This window comes from Cavia porcellus, unplaced genomic scaffold, assembly GCF_034190915.1.
Source record: "Cavia porcellus strain 051 isolate PalLab524CR breed Dunkin Hartley unplaced genomic scaffold, mCavPor4.1 scaffold_7, whole genome shotgun sequence".
In the NCBI taxonomy this organism is placed as follows: domain Eukaryota; kingdom Metazoa; phylum Chordata; class Mammalia; order Rodentia; family Caviidae; genus Cavia; species Cavia porcellus.
This window is the reverse complement of record NW_026947490.1, coordinates 21,177,563-21,203,399: the sequence shown is the minus strand read 5'-3', so window position 1 is coordinate 21,203,399 and position 25,837 is coordinate 21,177,563. Positions and strand designations below refer to the sequence as shown.

The following is a 25,837-nucleotide window of genomic DNA, read 5'->3' as shown; positions in this document are numbered from 1 at the left end:
GTTTTCCTCCTGCAAGGACAGCAGCTCAGTAAGCACAGGGAGCTGTCTGATTCTGCTGGAGCCCAGGGTCTGGCACAGCCTCCGATACCCTGGATGAATGAGGGATGGCTCTGAGAGCCCTGTGCCCAGGGGTTTGTTTCCAGTTTTTGATGTGGATGGGTGAGAACAATGCTTCCTACCCAGGTATGATTTTCTTTGGAGTCACCCTGACTTTGTTGTTGAAATCAATATTCAAAATACAGTGGCCTGACAGGTTTTGTAGCAGATGTCTTTAATCCTAGCACTTGGGAGGCTGAGGCAGGGAATGCTGTGAGTTCAAGTCCAGTCTGGGCTACACGGACAGTGCAAAGCCTGCATAAACTGCATAGCGAGACCCTTTCTCTAGGAAAAAAGCAAATGTCCTGGCCAGTGGTGATTAACTTAGAGACAAATGGAGCTTTTCCTCCTCCCTTTTTTAGTGCCCACATACTGTGTGTTTCCTGTTCTTCAGCCTTCTGATCCTCTTTTGTGTCCCGTCTGCCATCTCAAACTCCTGTTCTCAGTGGACCCAGGCAGTGTTTAGGGGTTCACCCTCTGGTATTGCCTCCCAGGGACTGTCCCCTCTCACCTGTAAGCAGGAGCTCCTGCCAGGGAACAAATCCTCTGTGGGAAGTGGTTGTGCGTGGCTCCATGGTCTGTGCTGTCTTCTCTGTCCTCCCTCTCTGGAGAAGAGCTTCGGCCCAACAAAGGCTCCCAAACAGGCTGCTCAGGAGGGTCAGCTCTGCTGTGCTGCCTCCCTCTGAGCTGAGCCCCCTCCCAGGGCAAAGGCACACCCCAGGTTCATTCCACACCCCTGGGGTGGAATCTGTGCCTAGGAAGCCTGGCTCTCTGCTACCCTCTGAGTCTGACTTTCCCTCTGTATTCCCCTTTTTCTGTATGAAATTTTATTACCAGAGAACTTCACTTTGAGTATGAGATGCTGAGGATTATGTCACTGAAGACAAGAACTGGTTCAATTCCTTACTGACCTCTCTACTGTCCTGGCCTTGAGGATGTTGACGCCACAGGGAGTTCCTGGGGTTCCCAAATCCAGAGCTGTCTTTCCCTTTGGTACATAGAAATAGTGCGGGGCACTCAGTACTTCCCTGGGTTTTTGTGCACTCTGGGAATGCTGAATTTGTTGCCAGAAAACAGGTGTCTGAGATCCTCTAGGGGATTGAGAGGGGCCAGCTGAGTGATGACTGGTTGGGAGGACTTACCCTGTGTCTCTGGTGTCCCCAGTTGATCTCTGATCAGATGTTTCAGGAGGAGCTAAGTTCTGGGTGGGCAGAGATGGAAATGACCCGCATGTCCTGGGGATGAAGGAGTGTGTTGGGGGAGGTAAGTGGCTGTGGGCAACGTTGGCCTCAGTGGCAGATTTCTGGGACAGCCCCCTCTCTACAAGTCTGTGCTGAGGTGTGATCGGTATCCTCCCTGAGTGAGTTGCTAGCTCTCTGTCCTCTGGCCTGCTGAGTCACCTGTGCTCGCACCTTCTCTTATCCCAAGGGTGCTGCCAGGAATGAGGGGCCATGCTGAAGCTCTTAACATAAATCCTCAGAGTTCCAGGAAGGAGAGGTTGGGACCAAGCAGACACGTGGGAGGGACCCAGAAGTGCCCTTGGGGCCATGGGTGGCAATCAGCTTGCATCTGCTCCCAAGTGTAAGGTGAATTTACTTTTCTGTTAGTTTTCCTGAGTGTGGAGTGTGTGTGCTGGTGTCGCCCTCTGGAGGTCTTGAGGGGACTCGTGGCCAGTGTCAGTTGCAGTGTAGACTGCAGCAGGGAGGCTGACCAGGCTCCAAGTGACTCCCACTGGATATTAAAGACTCCTCTTCCCTATTAAACTATTTTGATGCAATTGTCAGAGATCATATGACCAATATTTTCAGGGTGTATTCACTACAATCAGTCTGGAATCATTTGTGAATCATTATGGAAGTCTCATTTCATCTTATTACTGTAGTATTGCAGGAAATTCTTAAAGAGGAAACTGAATAACTAATTTTGTTTTTCTGTACAAGAGTCATATAGGTTCCTCCATGTCACATTTATGTTGAAATCTATAGAAAGATGGACTGGTTTATAAAATAGTGAAGTCCTGCTATGCTGTCTGGTCTGCATCTTCTGGTGTCAGGTGATCATTCCTGTTCCATCAGGCTGTAGGGCCTCGGTGAGTCTGAACCAGGCTAGGGTTTGCTCTCCAGGGCCACTTGGCAGTGTCTGGAGATAGCTGTGATTGTCACACCTGAGGGAGGGAGTGCTCCTGGCAACTTAGTGGGTAGAGTCCCCAGATATTGCTAACTACCCCACAAGGAGCAGGTAACTCCACAAGAGTGAGCAGCCTGAAATGTCAGTGGAAATTGAACCCTGCCCTGCACCCTTCCCCTGCTTACCTAGATTCTCCCCTCACCCTGCTTCTTCCCATTCTTCCCTTTGCGAGCTATCCCAGGATCCTCCCTGTCATTTCACTTGCATCCTCTGCACCTGCCTTTTGTCCAAGCTCAGCTTCACCTCTCTTCTCCCCTGGCCTCTTTGTGTCTCTGGAAGGACAGGGCCACTAGAGAGCTCAGTGCTTTCCCCTAAACCCCTGTGACCCTGGCCTTCCCAGGTACGGACAGAGCTGCTCAGTCCCAGTCCTCACAAAAGCTCCAGGGTGAGGCCTCCCTATCAGGCACCAGGGACCCAGGGAGGAAGCTCCAAGTAGGAGATGGTGGTGAGGACTGGTGGACCAATGCCAAGGTGCCCATCACTGTGCCAGGGAAGACTCTTGGCACACTGGCTGCACTCCCAGGGCCAAGAAGTCCCAGTGAGATCACAGAGGACAGTGGTTATGAGATGCTTTCCCTGAAGGCTGTCTCACTAGGACCTGTGTCTGTGGGGATTGGCAGGGCTGCTGTGGACTCATCCAGTCTGCATCTTCTGCAGATTTTCCCAGACACAGGGTCTCCCATCAACTGGAAGAATCAGGAGTGATGGGGCAGTCACTGTGGCAGGTCTCCTCATGGCCTCTGGGGCAACTCTGCAACACACGGTCCACACTCAGGAACGGACTTCCCTGAATGTGAGCTTAGCTTGCACTCAGGAGGTGGAGATGCAGCCTGATTTCCATCTGTTGCCCCAGAAACCCTGCGAGGAACTTCCTATATCCCACCTACTCCTTCTGGTGTGTCTGAGGACTCTGGCTTTCAGGGGTGTTTTCATAGCCTGTACACTTCTGCCATCACTCATATAGTGGAGGAGGGGAGGCGATGGGGACCACAGTAGATTCAGCAAGACCGTTGGTGGAGGCCATCCAGTGAAGACTTAGGCAGGCCTAACCTGCAGTTCAGTTCATGCATATAGAGATGAAGATGTCCCTGAAACCTTACCCCATGATGGCATTGCCCACAGTCACCTGATCTAACACCTCAGTCCTTTCCTGTCTCTATATCCTTGAACTGAAGGGTCTACAGTGTATGTAGAGATTAATATTTGAGTATTTGAAGAGGATTATTGTTTGTCCTTTTGAGACAGCATTTCTCTTTGCTGTTCAGGCTGACCTGGAAACTGCAGTGATCCTTGTGCCTCAGCCTTCTAGTGGTGGGATGATGGAGTGCACCACTTCACCCAGCCACCTTGTATTTTTTTAAAAAAATCTTTCTTAAATACTTATATTGGGTGGTACCAGAGACTGAACCCAGACTTTTGCATTGAGCTGTATCTCCAGCCCATTCTAAATTTTTTTTGTTTTTAATTTTATTTAAGGAGAAAAAAAAGCAGAGAAAGGGTACAAGTTATACAGATTTACAGAAAAAAAACGGAAATCACTAGTTAATGGATTACATATTGTCATCTTAGAAATAATTGTTCAAGTCACAAAATTAAAGCTTGTAAAGTGGACATTCCAACAATGATACTGCAAACAGTTCTGTTCAATGATCCAATAAAACTCAGTGATATCATTTTCTATCTTATACACTTAAATATACATGCAGTTATATAGTTTAGAGCACTTTCTTTTCCTCTCTTTTGTACAATGACTATTACACGTTTTGGGTTTTATTGCTCCCACGGTTCTTATTACTTTTTTGGAAGAGTGTAAAACCAAATGTGACATAACAGAACAGAGTCGGTCAAATCAAAAGGGTGGACATAATAGATAATATAAAAACATAATACAAGGTGATCAACAATGGTTACCATAATGCCTCCCGCTATCTCTAATAGAATTGCCTATATCATTAGTTATAATAAAATTGAACAAAACAGTAAAGAACAAAACCGACAAAATCAAAACATTGGAGACATTGTAGGTCTTCAAAAGTAGATAAAAGTCAATGAGAATGGGCGTCATAATGAATCTCATTATCTTCACAACTGTTGCCTAAACTTTCGAACCTGATACTATCCAGCAAAACAGAATAGGGGAACATCAGTCAAAAACAAGATGGTGAGAGTAATACAGGGCTTTATATTGAGATAATGGGAAGTCAAAGTAGGTTACTATAATATATCCTGCTATTTTTATTTATTTTTCCCTTAATTAAAAGGATAAAAATAAAAAAGTAAATAATGGAGTGGAGATTGAGATAAAAGAGGGCATAACAGCAAAACAGCACAGATCAAAACATAACCATTTAAGCAGAATAGTGTTTCACCACCAGATAATCCTGACATAAAAGTAGTTACCATATTGTCTCTTTCCTTGAAATCCTTGAGTACAACTTCGTATACTGTAGTATTAAATATATCAAAACAATGTAAAACCATTTAAGAGAATGACAGCATTACAGGGTATTTAGAATCGACTAACAGAAAATGAACAATGGTTTCTGTATAATCTCCCTGTCTTTAAAAGGTTTTTGCTTATACTATCGTACATAATAAAATCCAATAAGATACAACCTATTTAGACCAATGGAGACAGAAGAACAAAAGCTTGATGAGACTTCAAAACAAGATGATACTAAATCAGTATTACCTATTAAGATGTCATTTTCTCCAAAATAGCTGTTCCTATCATCCAATCTTCTCTGTCTCATTTCTGTTGAGCTCTTTTTCTGTCAGTAGCTGTCAGTTTGTCTTCATTTTGTTCTCTGCTCCATTCGTTGTGGCCTCCCCGCCACTATTTCTGGATTCTTTGTATTTTTCTTTTTTTAGAATATCCTGCAATACTCTCTGGAGAGTTGAATTGGTGGTTGCAAATTCCCCCAGTTCCTCTTTATCCTGGAAGCACCTTGTTTTTCCATCAATTTCCAGGGATAGTTGTGCAGGATATATCAATCTTGGCTGGAGATTATTATCTTTCAAAGTTTGAATTATTTCTCCCCATGCTCTTCGTGATTTGATGGTTTGTGCAGAGAAATCTGCTGTAATTCTTATGGGTGTTCCCTTGTAAGTGGTCTGTTTCTTTTCTCTGACAGCTTTTAATATTCTGTTCTTATATTGAATTTCTGGAATTTTTATTATTATATGCCTGGGTGTTGCTCTGTTTGGGTTGTAGGTGGCTGGGGTCCTGTATGCCTCATATATCTGAGTATCTTTACCTTTTGCTAAATTAGGAAAATTCTCCTGGATTATTTCTGTGAGTAGCTTTTGTAGTTCATTTGTTTGTGTCCCTACTTCTTCTTTTATGTTCTTAATTCTTAAGTTATGGATCCTCTTATCATCTTCTTGTCTTTGTATTATTGCTGTTTGTTTCTTTGTTATTTTTAAGAAGTTTTTCATTTCATTCTCCCATATTACAAATCTGCCCTCCAGTTCAGATAGTCTGTCTTTAGTTTCTTTCAAGCTGTTATGCCAGTTTTCGATAGACTTTTTAGTTTCTCGGTAGTCCCTTTGAACCTGCTTCACGTATTCTATGCTTTCTCTGTTTTCTCCATCAAACAATTCTCCCCTCTTTTTTTGTTATTCCATTCCACCATCTGTTTTTTCTTGGGTGGTGCTTAGCATTTCTCTAACTATTCTGCATACTTCTAGCTTCAGGTCATTGATAACTTCATTCCTGAACTGGTCTATGAGGCTCTCTAGATGGCGCTTTATGTCTATTGGTGTGGTGTCCGCTATTACCTGTTTCTCAGAATTGGGGGCCGAGGAGCCTTTCTTGTTGCTGCCTCTTCCCATATTTTCTGTTCCTTATGTATGCAAGCTTATATAAGAGGCCCAGCTTCCCTCCCTGTCAGCCACAGCCTGATCGAATTGCGCCGGTTAGGTGTTCCTGCCCACCGCAGCACACCAGGAAGTTCCAGACCAGGCAGCCTATGCGGGGCCTGGCCCTCCAGGCCACCGTCAGGCTCTGGGATCTGGGTTGGGCTAGCCTACTGGGTCCGCCAGCAGTGTCACGTAGGCTAGGCACTTTTCACCAATCCCGCCTGAGAGGGGGATGTGTGGCTGAAGTCGCCACTGCGCCCTGCTCCCGCAGGACTGCCCGGGCCCAGAATGTCCTCCACTGGAGTCAAACTGTGGTAGAGTGTCAGTTTCTCTCACTCACCTCACCACAAGTCAGTGCACGCCTCCCTGCCCGTCCTGTTTTCGACTCTGTTCACAGATTCCCGTTCTCAGAGCTTCCGCGCGTCTCTCTCCTTGCCGAGCCGATGTAGAGGCAGCCGCCGCACGGCAGGAAACCCAAATCGCGGCTTCCAATGGCGCGGGCTCCAGCCTTCACACTGAGGCTTTTCTGTTCCTGTTCTAGCACCAGGACTGCATTCCAAGTTGGTTTCTCTCAGCCCAGTTCGTTCCTGAGTCAGCAAAGCATATCTCCACCGGCTTATGTCTCCTTACTCCGCACCCTTCCTGACTTCTGAGCCGAGTCTTTCAGAGAGCCTCCGTAGTTGCTGTTATCTGTCCGCCATGTTCTCCCGGAAGTCGCCCATTCCAAATTTTAAGACATGGTCATCCTATGTTTCTTAGGCTCAGTTCCAACTTGAGGTCCTTCTGCCCTGGCCTTCTACAGGGCTGGGAATACAGGTGTGTGCCTCCTGGCTTTGCAGAGAATTTGAAAAATCACTGCAAATGATATATATCAAAAATTTTCTGTCTTAAAAATTTTAAGAATATAATAGAAAGCAAGGAGGCAGCCTTCCTGGTAAGTGGTGTGAGCTGCAGGCACTCCAGGAAGAGAATAAGTCAGTGCCTCCCGTGAGCCTATCAGTGCATGGGTTAAGAATCAAGCACCCCTGGATGGTTTTCAAGGTCAGCCATTGTTGATATTTACTAAGGTACATAAAGCAGCTAAATGCTTGTATTGTTGGGTTTATTTTGCTGACCTGGAGTCCGAGGTGTGAGCATCTCTTGGGAGGATGACTTTAGGCAACAAAGAAGATATGGAGGATTTCCTTCTATCTAGTCTTTGAAGTCCAATATTGTTTTCAGTGTTTGGCTTTGTTCTAATTAATTGTTTTGCTCTATTCAATGGTTTTGATTAGTTTTATAGTGTTCTATTTTTGGTTTGATTTTGCTATACCTGATTTAATGTACAACTATTGTGAAGATAAGGCGATATACTATGATAGCTATTATTGGCAAGAGGCAGGCATGGCATTCTGCTAAGACCCCAGGAGAGATCCAAGTGCTTCAGTAAACCCTTGGGATTATTCTCAGAAAAGGTCTTTCCTTTCCTGGATTTCTGGAAGTTTTATAAACAATCATAGCAAACGTTTCATACCATAAATGTAAGAAGGTGGAGGTAGCTGGTCATTTGGAGAGTACATATGTCAGGCACAAGCTTCTAGAGGAAACCTCATTTATTTCACTTCTCCCTTCAAAGCCAGCAAACACAGCCCTCCCTTCCCCATTAGGGGTCACAGGCATGCAGGAAGGTGATCTGCTGTTCACAGGCGTCTTCTTTTCCAGATGCAGGCACAGCCTGGGCTTGTAGGCTGATGTGTCCTGCTGTCGGAACATGGGCTGGGGCTAGGTGCTGCTCTGGGACAGCCTGTGGCAGTGGGTACCGTGACGTGTGGACTGCTTCAGGGACTCAGTGCTTCTGGTTTGGTTTTGTGGCTCTTGGAGATGCAGGCTCATCACAGTCTGTCGACTGCTGTGTGGATGGAGTCAACAAAGGCAGGTTGAGAGAGAGCCCTTCCTGGCTACTATCAGTGTTTGTGGCACTTTGCTTAATTAAAACAAATGACATAATTGAAGTCACCTCTTTGTATGGTGCTGCTCATATAGTTTGAGCTAGAGCAATGGGAGAGCGGGATCCAAGGTTACCCTCAGCCCACCCACCACCACCTTACTCAGGGCAACATCGTTTCCTGCCATAATACAATGTGTGTTCCCATTGGCACCTGCCTCTGTGTGCTGGAGCCGAGGCCTCTCCTTGGCTGACAAGGCTGCACTGATGGCAAAGTGCTCCCCACAGGACTGCAAAGGAGTTAGCATGTAGGCCTGCATGGGAGTTCACTAACTGCTTCCTCCTGTTAGTGTTGTAACCATCATCTTCAGGTTGCCTCTTAGAACTTCAGGGATGTCTACAGTTATTATTCTTTCTTCCATTTCTTTCTTCTTTTTTGTGCAGTTCAAGTTCTGAGCTGCAACTGACCCTTTCAAGCAGGTTAGTGTCTATCCCGTATCCACACCACAATTAGTTTATTCTTTCATCTGCCAGTAGACACTTGGATTATTTGTATTATTTGTTTATGAATAATGGTGCTATAAACATTCCTGTATGACTCTTCATATAGATAAATGTTTTAATTTCTCTTGAGTGTGTAGAAGTAGGATTGTGAGATTATAGATGTGCATCTTTAAGTTCATAAGAAAAGTTTGACGCTTTTTTGAAGAGAAGTTTTACATTTACTAAAGGTAGGAAGGGAAATATGCTGCCAGAGAGAGCATAGTGGCTTCCCAAACTGTTCTGTAGCATGGTCTTCCCATTTGTATCGTATTGCCAGCAGCAATATATGAGAGCACTAGTTATTCGTCACCTCGCAACACAGCTACTGTCAGTCTTTTTAAGTTTAGCCACTTGCCATCCATTTCTCCTTGAGTACCTCTCTGTGACTGGCAGGATAGATTACTTATCTCACACCATCACACGGAATGTTCTTCCAGCTACATGTTGTTTTTCTCAATGTCACCTGTGCTTCAGGCCACAGTTTTCTTTTTTTTTTTTTTTTTTTTTATTTAAGAGGAAAAAGAGAAAAACCCAAAACAAACCAAAGCGGCGTAAGGGTACACGCAATACAGAACTACAAAACAAAACAAAACAAAACAAAACAAAACAAAAAACCATAACAGTAAGAAATTACCTGCTAGTAGATTACACACTATGTTCTTGAAAATAGTTCCTCAAATCATAGTATCAAAGAACACAAGGTGGACATTCAAACAGGGAGACTGCAAACAGCTGTGTTCAATGTTCCAAAAACATTGATAAAGTCAGCTATTTAACACCCCCAAACACACTTGCTGTTATATCCGTTAGAGCTCTTTTTCTTTTTTTTTTTTCCTCTCTTTTTTACAACAAAATTTACACATCTTGGATTTTATTACTCCTTAGTGCTTATTACTTTCTTTGGGGGGGGGGGAAGAATACAGTCAAATATGGCAAAACAAAGCTGTCAGTCAATACCAAGGATAGACATAGCACATGGTGTAGAACAGAGTACAAGTTTATCAACAATGGTTATCAACGTTGTCCCTTGTTTCCTTAAAAAGAATTGTCTATCTTATTAGATATTATAAAGTTGGACAAAACAGTAGAGAACAAGACCAATAAAACTTAGGCATTGTAAACATTACAGGACTTCCAAAGAAGACAATAGTCAAACCAGAGTGGGTATCTTAGTGAATCTTATTGTCTTCAAAGTAGTTGCCTATGTCTTCAAACTTGATACTATCATATAGAATGGAACAGAGTCTAATCAGTCAAAACAAGATCGTGGGAGTACTACAGGACTTCAAAACAAGTTAATAGGAAATCGAAAAGAGTTACTATTTATATATCCTAATTTTTTTGAATTTTTTCTTTAATTAAGACAAACATAAGAAATGACTAAATAATTTTTTTTGAAACAATAAGGGGGAGATTGAGATAAAACAGGACATAACAATATAACAATAGAGGTCACAGCATGACTGTTTCAATAATATAGTACTTCACCACCTTATAACCTGACTTAATAGTAGTTACCATAGTGTCTTTTTCCTTGAAATATTTGGGTAAAACTTCATATACTCTAGCTTCAAATATTTTCATATCAAGAAGCCCAGAATAAAGCCTTTCTAATTAATGAGTGAAAACTTTATAAGGCTTCAAGGCCACCTAATGGGGAATCATGATTACCACATATTTTTATATATTTGAATCATTACTTACATTAGGGAAACTATTCGGTATTCACACATGCGAGATTGATTTATTTCACTTATGAGTATGGTCTCAAGCTGTGCCCATTTATTGATAAATATCTCAATGTGATCCTTCTTTATAGCTGAATAATACTCCATTGTATAGAAATACCACAACTTTTTTATCCATTCCTCAGTTGATGGGCACTTGGGTTGTTTCCAAGATCTGGCGATTACAAATTGTGCTGCTATAAACATAGGTGCACATATATCACTGTGGTATGATGCTTTCAGTTCTTCTGGGAATATGCCTAGAAGTGGAATAGCTGGAATAAATGGGATTTCCAGTCCCAACTTTTTGAGAAATCTCCAGACAGATCTCCACAAAGGCTGTACCAGTCTACACTCCCACCAGCAGTGCAGGAGAGTTCCTTTTTCCCCACAGCCTCTCCAGCATTTGTTGTCGGTTTTCTTGATCCTGGCCATTCTTTCAGGAGTGAGATGGTATCTCAGTGTGGTTTTAATTTGCATTTCTCTAATGACCAATGATGATGAGCATTTTTTCATGTATTTATTTGCCATTTGCATTTCTTCATCTGAGAATTGCATATTCATCTCAGATGCCCATTTTTGGATTGGATCTTTGAATTTCGGAGGTCTGAGTTTCTTTAATTCTTTGTATGTTTTAGACAAGAGGCCCTTGTCTGAGAGAGAGTTCACTAAAATCTTTTCCCAGTTTGTGGGTTTTCTTTTCACTATGCTGGAGATTTCTTTTGACATGCAGAAACTTTTTAATAAGAAGTGGTCCCAGTTATTGATTCTGGGAAGTATTTCCCGTGCGGTTTGAGTCCTGTTCATGAATTCTTTACCTACTCCTATGTCTCCAAGGTTTCTACCTATTTTGTCTTCCAATAGATTTAGTGTTTCTGTTTTAATATTCAGATCTTTGACCCATTTAGATTTTAATTTAGTACATGGTGATAGACATGGGTCTAGCTTTAGTTTTCGGCAAATGGAGAGCCAGTTTTTCCAGCACCATTTATTAAAGAGACTGTCGTTCTTCCAGTGAACCTGCTTGGCTCCTTTATCAAAAATAAGATGGTTGAGTGTGTTTGTAGTTGTGGTTGTATCTTCTAATCTATTCCACTGATCTTCAGCTCTGTTTTGATTCCAATACCATGTTGATTTTACTACTGTTGCTTTGTAGTATAACTTCAAGTCAGGGATTGTGATGCCTCCTGCTTTGTCTTTGCTGCTTAGAATTGCCTTTGCGATTCTAGGTCTCTTCTGCTTCCAGATGAAATTTAGAAGTGATTTCTCTAGATCTATAAGGTATGTTGATGGTATTTCTATTGGGATTGCATTGAATCTGTATAACAGTTTTGGGAGAATGGCCATTTTCACAATGTTTGTTCTTCCTATCCATGAGCAAGGGATGTCTTTCCATTTTCTGAGATCATCTTCAATTTCCTTCTTCAGTGTATTATAATTTTCACTGTATAAGTCTTTCACTTCTTTCGTAAGAGTAATTCCTAAATATTTCATTTTTTTGCTTGCTAATGTGAATAGTCCAGTTTCTCTTATTTCCCTCTCTGTAATTTTGTTGTTCGTGTATAGGAATGCTATTGATTTCTGAGTATTGATTTTGTATCCAGCCACATTACTGAATTTATTTATTGTATCTAAGAGTATTTCAATGGAGTTTAGGGGGTCTTCTATGTAGAGTATCATGTCATGTGCAAACAATGATAATTTAACTTCTTCTTTTCCTATCTTTACCCCTTTTATTTCTCTTTCTTGCCTAATTGCTCTGGCTAGTACTTCCAGTACTATATTAAATAGGAGTGGTGATAAAGGACATCCTTGTCTTGTACCGGATTTTAAAGTAAAGGCTTTCAATTTTTGGCCATTTAGTATGATGCTGGCTGTTGGTTTGTCATAAATGGCCTTTATTATATTGAGGTAAAGACCATTTATTCCAATTTTCTGTAAAGTTCTTATCATGAATAAGTGTTGGACCTTATCGAAGGCTTTTTCTGCATCTATAGAGATGATCATGTGATTCTTATTTTTGGCTTTATTGATATGGTGGATTACATTTATTGATTTGCGTATGTTGAACCATCCTTGCATTCCTGGGATGAATCCCACCTGGTCATGGTGTATAATCTTCTTGATGATTTGCTGGATCCTATTTGCTAATATTTTATTGAGGATTTTGCATCTGTGTTCATTAGGGATATCGGTCTATAGTTCTCTTTTATAGTTGGGTCTTTCTCAGGTTTTGGTACTAGAGTAATATTTGCTTCCAGGAATGACTTAGGAAGGATTGCTTCCATTTCAATTTCATTGAAGAGTTTGAGGAGTGTCGGCATTAGGTCTTCTTTATATTTCTTGTAGAATTCTGCAGTGAATACATCTGGGCCTGGGCTCTTCTTGGTGGGCAAGGACCCAATTACATTCTCAATTTCATTAGCAGAGATTGGGTTATTCAACAGTTTTATATCCTCTTGATCTAGCTTTGGTACTTCATATGCTTCTAAGAATCTGTCTATTTCTTCTGTGTTATCAAACTTTTGAGAGTAGAGGTTTTCGAAATAGGTGTTGATGATCCTCTGTATTTCTATTGGGTCTGTAGTGATTTCTCCTTTTTCATTTCTTATTGCATGAATTTGAGCTTTTTCTTTCCTTTTTTTAATAAGGTTGGCTAGGGGCTTATCGATTTTATTTATTCTTTCAAAGAACCAACTCTTTGATTCGTTGATTCTTTGGATTGTTTTCTTAGTCTCTATTGCATTGATTTCTGCTCTGATTTTTATAATTTCCTCTCTTCTTTTGGCTTTGGGCTTGACTTGCTCTTCTGTTTCTAGCTGTTTGAGGTGTAGCATCAAGTTATTTATTTGTATTCGTTCTGTTTTCCTGATGTGGGTACTCAGTGCAATAAATTTTCCTCTCAGAACGGCTTTCATTGCATCCCACAGATTCCGGTAAGTTGTATCTGCATTTTCATTTTCTTTTAGGTATTGTTTAATTTCTTCTTTAATTTCTTCTGTGACCCACTGATTACTCAAGAGTGTGTTATTTAGTTTCCATGTGTTTGCGGAATTTTTGCAGTATCCTTTGTCATTAATTTCTAATTTCAGAGCGCTATGATCCGATAATATGCAAGGGATGATTTCAACTCTTTTGCATTTGCTTAAATATGTTCTGTGAGCTAATATATGGTCTATTTTAGAAAATGATCCATGTACTGCTGAGAAGAATGTGTATTCTGATGTTGTTGGGTGGAACATTCTGTATATGTCTATCAAACCCATTTGTTCACAGGTGTGATTCAGTTCTGTTATTTCTTTGCTCATTTTCTGTCTGGTTGATCTGTCCCTTGGTGTCAGTGGTGTATTAAGGTCTCCTGTTACAATTGTGTTACTGATAATTTGAGTTTTCATTTCTGTTAATAATTGTTTTATATAACTGGGTGCTCTGGAGTTTGGTGCGTATATATTTAAGATAGTTATCTCTTCCTCTTGGAGTTTTCCCCTTACGAGTATGTAGTGACCTTCTTTGTCCTTTATGGTCATTGTTGGTTTAAAGTTCACGTTGTCTGCAAACAGAATGGCTACTCCTGCCTTTTTTTGGATTCCTGCTGCATGAAGAATTGTTTTCCATCCTTTGACTTTCAGTCTGTGAGTATCTTTCTGGGTTAGATGGGTTTCCTGTAAACAGCATATGGTTGGATTTTGTTTCTTGATCCATTCTGCTAGTCTGTTTCTTTTGATTGGTGCATTGAGACCATTTACATTAATGGTTATTACTGTTAAATGCTGGTTAATTGTAGGAATGTTATCTCTCTGCTGTTGCATCTTTATCTTTCGGTTCTGTTTAATTATTTGCTTTGCTTAGTGGTTTTTTCCTTTGTGTATCTAAACTGTCTTTCAATATTTTTTGCAGGGTTGGTTTGGTGTTCATGAAGTTCTTCAGCTGTTCTTTGTCATGGAAGTATCGTATTGCACCATCTATTTTAAATGATAGTTTTGCAGGATATATCAGTCTTGGATGGAAATCATTTTGCTTTAGGATCTGTAATACTTCACTCCATGCTCTTCTTGACTTTATCGTTTGTGCTGAAAAGTCTGCTGTGATTCTGATAGGTTTTCCTTTATAAGTGATTTGTCTTTTCTCTCTGACAGCTTTTAATAATCTATTCTTGTGTTGGATTTCTGGGATGGTGATTATTATATGTCTGGGTGTAGTTTTATTTTGGTTATGACTGTTTGGAGTTCTATATGCTTCACTGATCCTGATGTCAGTTTCTGATCTCATGCTTGGGAAATTTTCAGCTATTACTTCTCTAAATATCCTCCTGACATCCTTCATGTTGTCTCCCTCTCTTTCATTAATCCCTATCATTCTTATGTTATTCTTCTTTGCATCGTCTTGCAGTTGTTGAATTGTTGTTTCCTGGTTCCTTGTTATTTTCAAAAGATCTTTCCTTTCCTGTTCACTAGCTGCAATCCTGTCTTCAAGGTCTGAAATTCTATCTTCACTTTCATTAAGGCGGTTTTTACAACTTTCAGTGGAGTTTTTTATTTCCTGTATATCTCTGTGCATCTGCATTATGTATTCTGTTTGTTTCTTATATTGCTCGTCTAGGGATTCTATCTTTTTGTTTAGTTCCTCCAATTTTTTATCTGTGTTTTCTTTAGATATATTTAGAATCTCTTTCATTTCTTTTATCATTTCTTCTTTTATCTGGGAGATTATTTCGAGTTTGAATTTCTTTAAAGCTTCCTGGAGTTGCTTGTCAATTTCAGTGGCTATTGTGTCCGATATATGAGGTGGATGGGATATATTTTCTTCTATATACATTGCTCCTAGGGTTTGTTGAGATGGGCTGGAGGTTTGAGGTTGTAATTTGGTCTTTCGTTTTGTCATTTTCCTATATTTCTGTGTTTCAAGTGTTATTTGAAAGCTTCCTCAGGATCTGTTGAAAATCCCCTTCTATGTTTGGAGCTACTGAGACTCTGGCGCTGCGCTACCCCAAGCCATTAGGCCTCCAGAACCAGTGGCCCTCCTCTGCCTGCTCAGAACTCGGCAGTTCCAGACAAGCTGGGCCTCAGGGACACTGTGCGCCCACCTGCCCCTTGGAAGCTCCACAGTTCTTCAATCACAGCCGGGTTAGGGTACTCACCACAGGCCGCAGTGCTTCAGGAACCTGTGGACCCTCCCTGGTTGCAGAGATATCCACAGTCCTCCAGACACGCAGAGAGGCCAGTGAGGGCACCCCAGATCTGCCCAGCTCCTGCTCTGCAGACCTATGGCCAGGCACGGCAGCTAAACAGGCTGGGCTAGGCTGGTAGTGTGGGCCAGCCCACCTATGGGGAGCTCAGCAGGTCTCCAAGTTAAGCCGGAATGGGGAGGCTGATGTGGAAGCCTCAAACTCACCTCTCCCCTTCACTGCACCTGGAAGCCTGAGGGAACTCCAGCAGTCTGGGTGCAGATATCCAGAGTCCTCCAGACACGTAGAGAGGCGGGTGAGGGCACCCCAGATCTGCCCAGCTCCTCCTCTGCAGGCCTATGGCCAGGCGCAGCAGCTAAACAGGCTGGGCTATGCTGGTAGTGTGGGCCAGCCCACCTATGGGGAGCTCAAGAGGTCTCCAAGTGAAGCCGGGAATGGGGAGGCTGATGTGGAAGCCTCAAACCCACCTCTCTCCTTCACTGCACCTGGAAGCCTGAGGGAACTCCAGCAGTCTGGGCGCAGATATCCAGAGTCCTCCAGACACGCAGGGAGGCCAGTGAGGGCACCCCAGATCTGCCCAGCTCCTCCTCTGCAGACCTATGGCCAGGCGCGGCAGCTAAACAGGCTGGGCTAGGCTGGTAGTGTGTGCCAGCCCACCTATGGGGAGCTCAGCAGGTCTCCAAATGAAGCCGGGAATGGGGAGGCTGATGTGGAAGCCTCAAACCCACCTCTCTCCTTCACTGCACCTGGAAGCCTGAGGGAACTCCAGCAGTCTGGGCGCAGATATCCAGAGTCCTCCAGACACGCAGAGAGGCCAGTGAGGGCACCCCAGATCTGCCCAGCTCCTCCTCTGCAGACCAATGGCCAGGCGCGGCAGCTAAACAGGCTGGGCTAGGCTGGTAGTGTGGGCCAGCCCACCTATGGGGAGCTCAGCAGGTCTCCAAATGAAGCCGGGAATGGGGAGGCTGATGTGGAAGCCTCAAACCCACCTCTCTCCTTCACTGCACCTGGAAGCCTGAGGGAACTCCAGCAGTCTGGGCGCAGATATCCAGAGTCCTCCAGACACGCAGGGAGGCCAGTGAGGGCACCCCAGATCTGCCCAGCTCCTCCTCTGCAGATCTATGGCCAGGCGCGGCAGCTAAACAGGCTGGGCTAGGCTGGTAGTGTGGGCCAGCCCACCTATGGGGAGCTCAGCAGGTCTCCAAATGAAGCCGGGAATGGGGAGGCTGATGTGGAAGCCTCAAACCCACCTCTCTCCTTCACTGCACCTGGAAGCCTGAGGGAACTCCAGCAGTCTGGGCGCAGATATCCAGAGTCCTCCAGACACACAGAGAGGCCAGTGAGGGCACCCCAGATCTGCCCAGCTCCTCCTCTGCAGACCTATGGCCAGGTGCGGCAGCTAAACAGGCTGGGCTAGGCTGGTAGTGTGGGCCAGCCCCTCTCTTTTTCCTTTGGCACATGCACTTAATTGGAAAAGGAAATAACCCTTAAATGATGGCAAATTCAAGTTACATTCTGACAGGACAGAAGTGGGGTAGGAAGAAATGAGTGTGCTCTGAATAAATAACTTTAAAACAATTCTAGACTGGGAAAAGGGAGAGGCAGGGAATGCTGGCAAGTGTTCCCCAAAATTGGCTTTACCAGCTCCCAGTGATCATGAATTTGGGTTCCCTACAGAGTCCCCGATGTACCTTTTCATTTATTGATGTTGGAGAGAGGCCTTGCAGCTTGGACGGGCTACATGTGGCAGGACAGAGTAGGGGGCTGTTTTTCCTTTTCTTGAGTGTAAAGAAATCTCCTTGAAGGCCATGGAGTAGGTCAGCAGTGCTGTGACAGGATAGGTTGCATCACTTCTTTTTCCCTTCTGAGTAAACTAATTCTGTTACTGTGGGACCAGGGACTCTGAAGATGATTGCTTTAGTTGCAGGTTATTGAAACTCAGGAAAGAATATGCAATTTCATCCACCTTTAAAGTACAGCAGCCTTCAATTAAACTATCATCATGGAACCTCGCTGTGCCTGGCATGATTCCACCCACTGTGCTGTCACCTCTTTGAAACATTTAGCTTTGGAAGGGGCTCATCTCTGCTTGCTGACATGGTGCTGATAGTCCTTTGAAGGGATAAATTATGGTGATGATGTGATACAGTGGAATATGGTAATAGAGCAGTGAGGAGGAACAAACCACAGACACATGCAACATGGGCGAATCTCATAAAACAACACTGACTGAAAGAACACAGGTGCCTACAAGGGTGTGCTGTTAGGATCGTGATCATGGCTTATAGGGAAGTGACCGAAAAGATATTTTTGGTGGGTAGACATATAGTATCTTGATTGGGTGCTGTTTTCATGGGTGAGTTCATCTTGTGAAAGTCTGCACCCTATAAAAGTATATTTCTGATGTAAGCACTTGTTATCTCACATGATCACTTTAATCTCCTGTGAATAAAATTGAGGACTAAAGAGAGGATGTTATGTGTTAACGGTCACAGAGCTAGTAATCTTCAGAGCTAAGAGTCACACACAGCCTGGGTATGGATAATTCCAAAGTGCACACCCTTGCTGTGAGGTGGACTCATGATTAACCAATGCTTCTTCATTTCTGTATGGGGGAACTTAGGCCCAAACTTGACCTCACATCTGTGTCTTCAGGAACAACGCATTCTCCCCAGGAATATTTCCATGAGAAAATGAGCCAGGGAGCCTGGCTGTGCTTACCTTGTCAGGAGAATTATCAGAGGGGCCCGGTCCTGGGGAAGCAAAAGCGGAGTTACAACTCCATGGAAGTATAAAGCTTATTTAAGGCCTTATGTTTTAGCAGGAGGAGGTAGCAGATGGTGGTTGCTGTGGGGTCTGGGAATGAACCCCATGATCACTTAGGGAATTTGCTTCTCTCAGAATCTGTGGCCCATACCGAGGACAGTAGAACCAGATGAGGGGTGGAGAGTAGAGACACGGGAGGCCTTGAGCCACTTGTGAAAATTTCGACTGGTTTGCAAGGCTAGATCCCCTCCTTCACCATGTATTTGTTAGCAACATACTCCAATGGCAAGGAGTGGCAGTGAGGGCCCATAGCACCCAGAGCATTCAGGAGCCAAGGAAAGTCTCAGTGAGGAAAATTGCCCGCATCCATGATACAAGCAAAGAGGAAGGAGTAAGGTGAAGCAATGGCACCCGGGACCTGCCCAGCTCAGATGGAGTGAGCTTCTCTCCAGACTGAGACTCTTGTGACTAGGAAGGGTTTAAGGACCTCTGTCAACTTAGGGTTGGGAAGTGGAGAACAATTCAGAGGGGGCAGTCGTTGCTGAATCTAGGGTTTACCGCTAGTGTAGGGCACATGGTTCAACATACCCATTTTGACTGGGTGAGTGGCTTTATTTACTGCAATGGGAGACTGAGGGTTTGTGCTCTATGAGATCGGGCTGGTCGCTTGCTCTAAACAGATATCAGACACCGTGACTGCTATTCCCAAGTGCAGGGCCTTTGGTCCCTGGCTTAGGAAGGACATGTTAGCAGATAATCCCTTGACACTCCTCACTGTCAATTCATTTTATGGTTGGCATTGTTTTTCCTCTTAGTCCTCTTGCTTCAGGTTCACCATTATTCCTGATTACTGCCTTCCTGTTTCCAGATGTTTCCTGCTGTTGCAGTCAAAACCAGGGCAAAAGCTGCCGCTGAGCTGCATCCCCAACTGTGTAGATTTAGTCTTTGTTGACCCTTCTGTGCCTCCCTTACCTTCGGGCCCCTCCTATTTTGTTTGTAGAGGTGGAGTTTGTTTCTTCCCCCTTATTTTGCTTATTGTCCAAGGGGATTCTGGTGGTTTCTCCTTTCTCTTGAACCCCCTTCCTCCCTCCTCCTGCTACTGTGGCCAACAGAGTAGTCACTTACTTTCCCCTGCTGCTCCTTTCATTTCCTCATTTGTCCACCTTCTTGGACCTTGGCTTCCTGACTGGGGGGATAGAGGAACATAACTGGATCTGTTCCTTGAACTATACAGGGATGAGAAAAACCACTCCCAAGAGGCAGCGGAATACAGGGAGCACGAGGGCAGGAGCAGGAAGATCCACAGGACTTAAGACTGAGCAGCAGGAGTTTAGGAAAGTGAAGAGGTGGTCCAGCCCCAAGACGGAGGGATAAAAGTGCTGTCCCTCTTCCAAGCACAGCAGAGAGCCTTGGAGGAAATGGAAGAACTGTAAAGGACATCATACTGGCCACTTGTGCTGAAAACCAGGATATACCAGGATGCTTATCAGAGCCACCACAGCTACAGCTGCAATCACGATGCCGACAATGACTCCCACGGAGAGACCAGGACTGTCTTCTACTGGATCATCAGCCATGGAAAGAAAAGAGAAAAGGCAATCAAAGTGTTACTGCTTTGCATTTGGGTGCCTTGAGACACAATTCTTAACATGATGTAGCTCTGTTTATTCCTTTGACTATTACATTCTTATGGAAAGTGTTGCGGTGAGGTGACTGGCAGGCCTTGTAATCCGCCTCACTTACTGGTGATTTATCTTCCCAAAATTCCATCCTAGCCTTTGTGCAGGTTTCTGAAGGCTTCAGAAATGTGAGGAAGGCTGATTGTTATTTCTGTATGTTGTAACTTCCTATCCTTTGTGGTTCCATCTGTTTTCACAGGGTTCTGTTTGAGCTGGCCACGAATATGTGCCTATCAGCTCTCTTGTGACAAGGGCTTACTTGACAGCAGGTGCAGGTTATTAGTGCACTCAGAATTCATCACCCCCTTTCCATAGAGACCTCACTTCTCACTGTGGTTAGCAGGGGCATAAAGAAGCCCAGGTCTGCAGGACACAACCTTCCTCTCCTGGGAGACTTTGCCTTGAGAACTCTCCCTCAGCCTTGTGCACACTCTCTGAGACCTAACTGCACTGCAGTCTAAAGCTGCTGTTTACACAGTTTCCCCTACACACAGGTGAGATCTGCACTGTGATCTGAGGACTCTCCCGGGGTCCCTCTGTGAGGTGGACATTATATACATTTTATGGTGACACACCGGGCTTAGACTGTTGAAAAGTTTACTTACCTTCATATGACTAACACAAAGTATATCTGGCTGCCTGCCTTGAAGACTAATAGTAGTAGTAGGAACAGCAGATAACACTTATGGTTCTTATTGTCTGTCTGTGGCATTTTCCTGTAGGGTTGGTTTTTTAGAACCATGAAGCAAGTATTTTTACTATAAGTTACAACTGAGTTATCTGAGATTCATATAAATTAAGAAGCACATGGAAGATATTCATAGCTGTAGATGTTTACATTTAAGAAACATGATTCTCATTTTAACAATCTAATAGGCGTTAGTGATATAGAAAAAGAATAAAGTAAATTGAAAACTAGTGGAAGGAAGGAAATAAAGCTCAGCATAAAGATAAATAAAACAGAATAGTAAAATAGTCAACAAAAATCAATGAAACCAGAAGTTCGTTCTTCAAAAAGGATGAACAAAACTGACAACTTTTAACTGGATTACCTAAGGGCAACAAAGATTCAAATTACTAAAATTAGAAGTGAAATAGACATTACTAACAGTTCTTCAAAATACTAAGCATATTAAGGGTACTGTGAATAATTTTATAACAACAGTTGGGTAATATAAATGGATGGACATTTTCTTAGAAACACAAAGAATTGTGAAGAAATAGAAAATATGAACAGATCTGAATCTGTAAAAGAATTTGTTAAAATTTATTTTCTTGAAAAACCAAAAAGAAAAACAGAAAAAAAAAAACCAACTCAAGCCACTAGGCACCATAGCAAATACCCAAAATCTGAATTAGGAAGATTGTAAAGTCAAGGGTAATGCTGACAATTTTAACAAGACCTTTTCTGATTAAAAAAACATTAAAAGGGGTGTTTAGTTCAATGGTAGAGCACCCTTTGGGTTCTATCATCTGTACAACAAAATACACACACATACACACACAATAAAAAAATGAACAGTATAACTGGTAATAGAACTAAACTAAAAGGTCATGTGTGAAAAACCTATAGTTAACATCAGACTCCGTGGTGGAAGACTGAAGGTTTTCCTCCCAACATTAGGAACAATACAGTGGTCAACATTCACTTCTGTTCAATGTAGAATTAGACACCCTAGCAAGAGCAAGGCAAGAAGAAGAAATGAAAGATTCCAAATAAGAAAGAAGTAAACTTATCTCCATTTCCAATGACAACAACTGATAGATAGAAAAATCCTTCTCTAAAACTATTATAACTCTTAAGCAAATTCAACATTTACAGACTAATGAAATCAAATGCAAAACTCAGTTGTATTTCTATGTGCTAGCCACTATCAATATGAAAAAAATAAGAAAAAATCCATTTACAAGAAGCATCCAAAAGAATAAAGTACTTAGAAGTAAACTTCAGGTTGTCTGTGGTGGTCCCTGGCTACAAACCTAGTGCTCTAGAAAGCTGAGGTAGGAGGATCACAGATTCAAGTCTACCCTGGACAATTTAGTAATTTAGTAATACTTCATCTCAACAAGACAATGTAAAAACAGCAACAAGAAAAATAATGGTGATCTAACTCTGTAAAGGCCCTGGGTTTAATCCTCAGTTCTGTAAATCAGTTTCATCAGGGAGCTAAAGGATTTGTACTCAAGAAAACTACAAAACTTTGCTAAAAATATTAAAAAAGACATAAATGGAAGTTATTCTACTTTATTTTTGAATCAAAGTTTGTTATGTAGTTCGGGTTGGCTTCCTCTTGCCTCTGCTCTAGAAGTGCTGGGAGTACAGGTTTGTACCACGGTATCTTGCCTATCTTTATGTACTCGAAGACTTAACGTTATTAAGGTGACAATACTATCCGAAATGATCTATAGATTCAATGTGAGTCCTATTGAAAGCTCAGTGAGATTTTCAGTTGGTTGTCATGGTGCATCCTGTAAATGCAGCACTGTGGCAGGCTGAGGCAGGATGATCAGAAATTTAAGCCCAGCTCAGGCCACTTAGCAAATTAGTGAGACCCTGAGCAAAAAAGCAGGTGATGGTAGTACAGCTGGGAATGTAGCTAAGTGTGAAGGCCTTAGTTTTAACTACCATTAATAAATCAAACAAATCCCGGGGACACTTTTGCATTAATTGAAAAATCCATCCTAAAATTTATATGTAATCTCAAGAGACCCAAATACTTAAAATGACTCTGAAAATGAAGAACAAACTTGGACTCACATTTCCTGATTTCAAAATTTAGAATAAAGCTACAGTAACCAAAACAGTGTGTTAGCAGCATGAATGAAGATATATAATCAGTGAAACAGAACAAAAAGCATAGAAATGAATGCTCCCATGGATGGCCAAATGATTTTTAGCTATTTAAAAATGTTAATTGCCACGTAAGAAGCATACATATGCATGGGGTACAACATAGCCTTTATTATATGTATATAACATGTGACAACCAGATCAGGGCAAGTGATGGCTCCGTCACTTCAGGGTTTATTATTCTCTTTTTTTTTGGTATCGGTCATTGAACTACATGACCTTGCGCTTGCCAGGTAGGCGTGTATGCCGCTGAGCAAAATCCCCAGCTCCTCTACGTTTATTATTCTTTGTCTTAGGAACATTCAAAATTGTCTTTGCTACTTATTTTGAAATACAAATTAATCATGTTCAAACATAGTTATCCTGATGTGTTACAGAATACTAGAAGTTATTGTTTGTATCTAACTGCTCTCCAGGGTCCAAACTGTTTTTGATGAAGATGTTAGTACTGTTCCATGCAGAAAGGAATATGCTTTCCACAAAGATGTTGAGAAAGCTGAATCTCCATGCAAATGAAAGAAGCTGAACTTTACGTAACATTTTATAGGAAAATTAGTGCCAAGTGGGCCAAATATCTGAATGTAATAGCTAAACCTATAATATTGTTAGCAGCAAATAAAGAGAAAACCATCATGATATTGGAGTTAGCAATAATTTCTTGGCTCTGAGAACAAAAGCATAGGCAACAACAAAATAGATAAGTTGGACCTCATGAAAATTAGAAGTTTCTGTGCATGAAAGGAGGCCATCCACCAATGCCACAGAAATTCCTCTTTTGGATATATGTACAAAGCATTTGAAATAATCTTTTGGAGAGATAGTTCAACTCCTGTTTTAAACACGGTAATATTTACAATGCTGAGATATGAAAATAAAAGTCCATTATGGATGAGCAGATAAAGACAATATGGTCTGTGTGCACAGTGGAATACTGTTTAGTCTTGAAAGGAAGGCTCTTCTGTGATTCCTGCAGCATGGATAAACCTGGTTAAGTGAAATAAGCCAGGCCCAGGAAGAGAAATAATGCATGATCTCTCCCATATGTGGAGTCTAAACCTATCCAAATAGAGCAGAGTAACGGCTGAGAGAGATTGGGCAGTAGGGGAGGAGGGGAATGGGAAGTTGGTCAAATGTTCAAAGTTTCAGATGGACAAGAGGATCGTGTTTTGAGATGCATTTCACAGTGGAAATGTTACAGTACATGATTATGTATATTTCAAAGGACTAACAGTATATTTCAAATATCTTACATACAAATGATAGATAAGAGGGGTGATGGATACTTACCTTGGTTCAATCATTTTACATCATAGATAAATATCAAGAAACCACATTGTGAACATCACGTGAATGATTTTCTACTATGGTCAGGCTTGTTGGCTCATGCCTGTTGTTCTAACCTTTGGGAGGTTGAGGCAGAGGATCACTCTGAGATCAAGGCCAGCCTGGACTATGTAGTGAGACCCTGTCTCAAAAAATAAAATGTGAAAGCAAAACTGTTACAGTTCAACAACAACAAAAAGTCCCCAAAATCCAAATAAAAAATAGGTAATAGGCTTGAGCAGCTATTTCTCCAAAGAATGTATAAAAAAGGCCATAAGGGTATGAAAAGATGTGCAACATCATTAGTTATTAGGAAAGTGCAAATCAAAACCACCTACACCCAATAGGAGATCTCTCATCAAAACACGAGTCTTTTTGAGGATGTAGAGAAATCGGGACTTGTGTGCATGTGGGTAGGTGGGAATGTGAAATGGGGCAGTCACTTGGAAAGTCAGTATAGGACTTCCTAAAAAAAATGTTTCTCATTTTTCAGTTCTACAGCTGGGTATGTACCTAAAAGAACTGAAATCAAGGATTTGAACAGATATTTGCGTATTTGTCTCATAGCACAATTATTAATAGATAAAACATGGGAATAACCATAAAGTCCATTGATGGATGAATGAATAAGCCAAATGAGGTACACCCCATGAAGCAGTATATCCATACAATAGATTATCACTGTCTAGAAGAAATAAAAATAAAGGAACTAGATTCTGGTACATATTACAAATTGGATAAACCTTAAAGACATTATGCTAAGTCAACTGAGCCAGACACAAAAGAACAAATATTGTGAAATCCCCCCTCTGTAAGAGGTTCAGAAGACAAATACACACAGACAGAAAGAAGGGAGTTACTGGAGGCTGGGGTAGCAGTGGAATGCGGCGTTATTTTACACTGAATAGAAAGTGTTAGTGTGGTAAGATGAAAAAGTTCTGGAAATGGATAGTGGCAATGTTATACAACAATATGTATATACTGTATTTCAAAGAACTGTGAATTTCAAGTGGGTAAAACAATAAGACTTGTGTATAGTTTACCACACAGCAAAGCAACATTAACTGAAACACAGACTAAAAAAAAATAGTCTCGAGCAAGGTGGCACCATAAATGCCAGATTCAGGATAAGAAACTCAGTGTGGTTGGCTTCCTGGCATCCATGGATTTAACCGAGTAAGCTTTGAAACTCTTTAAAAAAGCATGGCTCCACATGGAAAATATACAGAAACTTTTCTTATCATTATTCTTTAAATAAAGCAGCCCAGGAATTACTTACATTGCACTGGGTACTGGAAATAGTCTAGAGGTGATTTAAAGTATGTGGAAGAACTGAGTGTGGTGGCTCCTATCTGTAGACCTGGCAATCTGGGAAGCTGAGGGAGGAGAATCACAAGTATGAGCACAGTCTTGGCAACTTCATAATCTAGTAAGACTGTCCCAAAATGAAAGAAAAAGAAATAGGCTGGGGACACACCTCAGCAGCATGGTGCACAGCATGACAAGCATGAGGTCATAAGTTTGATCCCTGAAAAAACCAAAAATAAAAATAAAAGACAAAGAAATTAGAGTAGGGATGTAGCTCAGTAGGAAGGTTCCAGGCTTAGTCCTAGTACTATACATAAACAAACAAACAAAACACATAGGAAAATTCTCACAGTCACAGGAAAACGCTATTCATTTCTACCAGAAGGC

At 42.1% G+C, this 25,837-nt stretch overlaps 1 pseudogene; it reads right to left on the bottom strand.

The window, feature by feature from the left end:
- Positions 1-3,014: 3,014 nt before the first annotated feature.
- LOC100732456 (male-specific lethal 3 homolog) lies at positions 3,015-8,490 on the bottom strand (annotated as a pseudogene).
- Between the last annotated feature and the right edge of the window lie 17,347 nt (positions 8,491-25,837).